At 70.6% G+C, this 5000-nt stretch overlaps 1 non-coding gene across 1 annotated transcript; it reads right to left on the bottom strand.

The window, feature by feature from the left end:
* Nucleotides 1-1947: 1947 nt before the first annotated feature.
* LOC135979481 (5S ribosomal RNA) lies at nucleotides 1948-2066 on the bottom strand. Its single transcript, XR_010596781.1, has one exon. It is a non-coding gene; the product is annotated as a 5S ribosomal RNA (ribosomal RNA).
* Nucleotides 2067-5000: the final 2934 nt, after the last annotated feature.

The following is a 5000-nucleotide window of genomic DNA, read 5'->3' as shown; positions in this document are numbered from 1 at the left end:
GGGAAAGCTTAATAGTCCTCCCCCGAGGACTCCGGGGGCAGGCTTAACAGTCGTCCGCCCCGGGCGCTCCAGCGGGAAAGCTTAATAGTCCTCCCCTGACAGTGTGTGTGTGTGTGGGAGGGAGGCTTAGCAGTCTTGCCCCGGGTGGTCCGGTGGGGGAGGCTTAGCAGTCATCCCCCGAGGACTCCGGGGGCAGGCTTAATAGTGGTTCCAGGGGAGGCTTAATAGTCTTCCCCCGGGCAGTCCGGGAGAGGCTTAATCGTCATCCCCCGACAGTGTGTGTGTGTGTGTGTGGGGGGGAGGCTTAGCAGTCTTCCCCCAGGCTGGGTGGGGGCCTGGCGGGAGGCGTCGCAGTCTTCCCCCGGGCGGTCCGGTGGGGGAGGCTTAGCAGTCGTCCCCAGGGCGGTCCGGGGGTGGGGTGGGGTGGGGGGCCTCACAGTCGTCCCTCGGAGAGCCGGGTCGGCGGCAGTGGTGGGTTTACGTCCAGCCTCCGGAGGGTGCGCGTCCTCGGAGGCGATGCAGGCGCCGCAGAGAGGCAGCCTCCGAGGCAGGGAGCGGAGCACCGAGGCTGGGGAGAGGGGAGCAGGAGCCGGGGGCTGGGGGTGGGGGTGGGGGGCGTTCAGGACAACCGGTCAAGCCCCGGGAAGCAGCTGTCAAATGTTCCAAGTCCCCACTCGGCCACCAGGTCCACCCCAGTCTAGCAATGGGGTTGACCTGGCTGACGGCCGGTTAGTATCAAGGTAAACTCACCGTCGTCCACAGGAGGGCAGCTCTCAGGCCGGCCGGCTGCGGCTGACTCTGGGGCGGCGCCCGGTCCCGGCAGCGAGGGGCGGGGGGCGCGGAGCGAGACGGGGCTAACCGGGGGGGGGGGGCGCCTCCTGCGACTTTGGGGGCCGCGGGTCGTCAGTGGCGTGCAGGCCGGGCCTCTCCCGGGGGATTCGGGGGGGCGGTCCTGCGGGCCGGGCGCAGGGGGCTCGGGCGAGCCCGGGCCGGTCCGCCCCGGGGCCGGGGTCTCCGCCTGCGGCTCAGGGGGGCGCGGGTCGTCGGGGGAGGAAGCCCGGGGGAGCTGCACACCGGCCCGCCAGGCCAGGCCTGGCCTGGATGGCCGCGGGGGGATTCGGGGCGGTCCCGCGGGCCGGGGGCCGGGCGCAGGGGAGGCGGGGGGTCCGAGCGAGTCCGTCCCGGGCCCGGGGCCTCCCCCTGCGGCTTTGGGGTCCGTGGGTCCCCGCTGGCGGAAGCCACTGGGAGCTGGACACCCGCCGTCCGTCCCGCCTGGCCAGGCCTGGCCTGGGTGGCCGCGGGGGGATTCGGGGCGGTCCCGCGGGCCGGCGGCCGGGCGCAGGGGAGGCGGGGGGTCCGAGCGAGTCGGTCCCGGGCCTGGGGTCTCCCCCTGCGGCTTTGGGGTCCGTGGGTCCCCGCTGGAGGAAGCCGCTGGGCGCTGGACACCCGCCGTCCGTCCCGCCTGGCCAGGCCTGGCCTGGGTGGCCGCGGGGGGATTCGGGGCGGTCCCGCGGGCCGGCGGCCGGGCGCAGGGGGTCCGAGCGAGTCCGTCCCAGGCCCGGGGCCTCCCCCTGCGGCTTTGGGGTCCGTGGGTCCCCGCTGGAGGAAGCCGCTGGGCGCTGGACACCCGCCGTCCGTCCCGCCTGGCCAGGCCTGGCCTGGGTGGCCGCGGGGGGGGATTCGGGGCGGACCTGCGGGCCGGCGGCCGGGAGGGTCCGGGCCAGTCCGCCCCATGCCCGGCGTCTCCCCCAGCGGCTTCGGTGGCCCCGGGGGGGGTCCTCCGCGGAGGAAGCCGGGTGGGTGGGGAGCCGGACCCCAGGCGCCCAGACCCGTGACCTGCGGCCGCGACCTCCGACTCGGCAGGAGCGACGAGGGGCTTTCCGGCCCGTCCCCCCCTCTCCTTCCCCCCCAGAAAAGGAGAGAGAGCTGACTCGGACCGGGAAAAGCTGCCTACGGCACCTGGGATTCCCAGGCGGTCACCCATCCAAGTACTAGCCAGGCCCGGGACGGTTTACCTTCCGAGATCGGACGGGATCGGGGGCGTTCGGTCCGGTATGGCCGTAGGCACCCGGCCCCGCGCCTCCTCGCCCGCTTTCCCCTGCCGACGCCCGGGCCTGCCGCACGGTGAGCCCCGGTCGGACTGCCCCCCCCCCTGCGGCAGGGCCCCCGTCTCTCGCGGGCCCGGTCCTTTTTTCCTTTTCGAGCTCCGGGGCCCGGGCTGGCCGCCAGAGCCCCTCCGCCCGCCCTCCCCGGCGTCGGGGAAAATACTGTCCCGGACTTCCAGTGCGCCCGATCCTGTCAGCCGGGGGGTGGGGAGGGGCAGTCCCTCGCTGCGGCCGGGGAGGGTGAGCCCAGGGCGGCTTGCCTGCCGTGCGAGGCCCCTCTCGGCCACCAGGTCAACCCCGAGTCGAAAGGGCTGAAAAATTTTCAGAGTCCCCTCCCGGGCACCAGGTCAACCCGTGGAATCGGACGGGTTCACCTGCTGGCCGGTTCGCTTCCCGGCCACCAGGTCAACCCCTAGGTTGCCGACCGGCCTACCCAGTGGCCGGTTTGCTTTCCGGCCACCAGGTCAACCCCTAGGGGTTTTAACGGGGGCACGCCCGGTGGCCTCTTTCCCGTCCGGTCACCAGGTCAACCCGGATCTCCCTCCTTCCCTGGGCGTCCCCTCCTCGGAGGCGTCAGGTTCCATTTCCCCCCCCCCCCCAGACTTCCAGGGGCCCGATCCAGTCGGCCGGGAGGCAGTCCCTCGCTGCGGCCGGGGAGGGTGAGCCCAGGGCGGCCTGGTCCATGTCTCTAGTGGGCCCGATCCTTTTTTTTTTTTTCGAGCTCCGGGGCCAGGCCCGCCCGGGCAGCCCTCCTCGGAGGCGTGGGGCGATTCCCCCCCCCCCCCAGACTTCCAGGGGCCCGATCCTGTCGGCCGGGAGGCAGTCCCTCGCTGCGGCCGGGGAGGGTCAGCCCAGGGCGGCTTGCCTGCCGTGCGAGTCCCCTCTCGGCCACCAGGTCAACCGCGAGTCGAAAGGGCTGAAAAATTTTCAGAGTCCCCTCCCGGGCACCAGGTCAACCCGTGGAATCGAACGGGTTCACCTGCTGGCCGGTTCGCTTCCCGGCCACCAGGTCAACCCGTGGAATCGGACGGGTTCACCGGCTGGCCGGTTCGCTTTCCGGCCACCAGGTCAACCCCTAGGTTTTAAGGGGGGGACGCCCGGTGGCCTCTTTCCCGTCCGGTCACCAGGTCAACCCGGATCTCCCTCCTTCCCTGGGCGCCCCCTCCTCGGAGGCGTCAGGTTCCATTCTTTTTTCCAGACTTCCAGGGGCCCGATCCAGTCGGCCGGGTGGCAGTCCCTCGCTGCGGCCGGGGAGGGTGAGCCCAGGGCGGCTTGCCTGCCGTGCGAGTCCCCTCTCGGCCACCAGGTCAACCCCGAGTCGAAAGGGCTGAAAAATTTTCAGAGTCCCCTCCCGGGCACCAGGTCAACCCGTGGAATCGAACGGGTTCACCTGCTGGCCGGTTCGCTTCCCGGCCACCAGGTCAACCCGTGGAATCGGACGGGTTCACCGGCTGGCCGGTTCGCTTTCCGGCCACCAGGTCAACCCCTAGGTTTTAAGGGGGGGGGGACGCCCGGTGGCCTCTTTCCCGTCCGGTCAGCAGGTCAACCCGGATCTCCCTCCTTCCCTGGGTGCCCCCTCCTCGGAGGCGTCAGGTTCCATTCTTTTTTCCAGACTTCCAGGGGCCCGATCCAGTCGGCCGGGTGGCAGTCCCTCGCTGCGGCCGGGGAGGGTGAGCCCAGGGCGGCTTGCCTGCCGTGCGAGTCCCCTCTCGGCCACCAGGTCAACCCCGAGTCGAAAGGGCTGAAAAATTTTCAGAGTCCCCTCCCGGGCACCAGGTCAACCCGTGGAATCGAACGGGTTCACCTGCTGGCCGGTTCGCTTCCCGGGCACCAGGTCAACCCGTGGAATCGAACGGGTTCACCTGCTGGCCGGTTCGCTTCCCGGGCACCAGGTCAACCCGTGGAATCGAACGGGTTCACCTGCTGGCCGGTTCGCTTCCCGGGCACCAGGTCAACCCGTGGAATCGAACGGGTTCACCTGCTGGCCGGTTCGCTTTCCGGCCACCAGGTCAACCCCTAGGTTTTAAGGGGGGGGGGACGCCCGGTGGCCTCTTTCCCGTCCGGTCAGCAGGTCAACCCGGATCTCCCTCCTTCCCTGGGCGCCCCCTCCTCGGAGGCGTCAGGTTCCATTCTTTTTTCCAGACTTCCAGGGGCCCGATCCAGTCGACCGGGAGGCAGTCCCTCGCTGCGGCCGGGGAGGGTGAGCCCAGGGCGGCTTGCCTGCCGTGCGAGTCCCCTCTCGGCCACCAGGTCAACCCCGAGTCGAAAGGGCTGAAAAATTTTCAGAGTCCCCTCCCGGGCACCAGGTCAACCCGTGGAATCGAACGGGTTCACCTGCTGGCCGGTTCGCTTCCCGGGCACCAGGTCAACCCGTGGAATCGAACGGGTTCACCTGCTGGCCGGTTCGCTTCCCGGGCACCAGGTCAACCCGTGGAATCGAACGGGTTCACCTGCTGGCCGGTTCGCTTTCCGGCCACCAGGTCAACCCCTAGGTTTTAAGGGGGGGGACGCCCGGTGGCCTCTTTCCCGTCCGGTCAGCAGGTCAACCCGGATCTCCCTCCTTCCCTGGGCGCCCCCTCCTCGGAGGCGTCAGGTTCCATTCTTTTTTCCAGACTTCCAGGGGCCCGATCCAGTCGGCCGGGTGGCAGTCCCTCGCTGCGGCCGGGGAGGGTGAGCCCAGGGCGGCTTGCCTGCCGTGCGAGTCCCCTCTCGGCCACCAGGTCAACCCCGAGTCGAAAGGGCTGAAAAATTTTCAGAGTCCCCTCCCGGGCACCAGGTCAACCCGTGGAATCGAACGGGTTCACCTGCTGGCCGGTTCGCTTCCCGGGCACCAGGTCAACCCGTGGAATCGAACGGGTTCACCTGCTGGCCGGTTCGCTTCCCGGGCACCAGGTC

Source organism: Chrysemys picta, unplaced genomic scaffold (assembly GCF_011386835.1).
Source record: "Chrysemys picta bellii isolate R12L10 unplaced genomic scaffold, ASM1138683v2 scaf896, whole genome shotgun sequence".
Taxonomy (NCBI): Eukaryota; Metazoa; Chordata; order Testudines; family Emydidae; genus Chrysemys; species Chrysemys picta.
The sequence above is the reverse complement of the archived record's forward strand: the minus strand, read 5'-3'. Positions and strand labels throughout refer to the sequence as shown.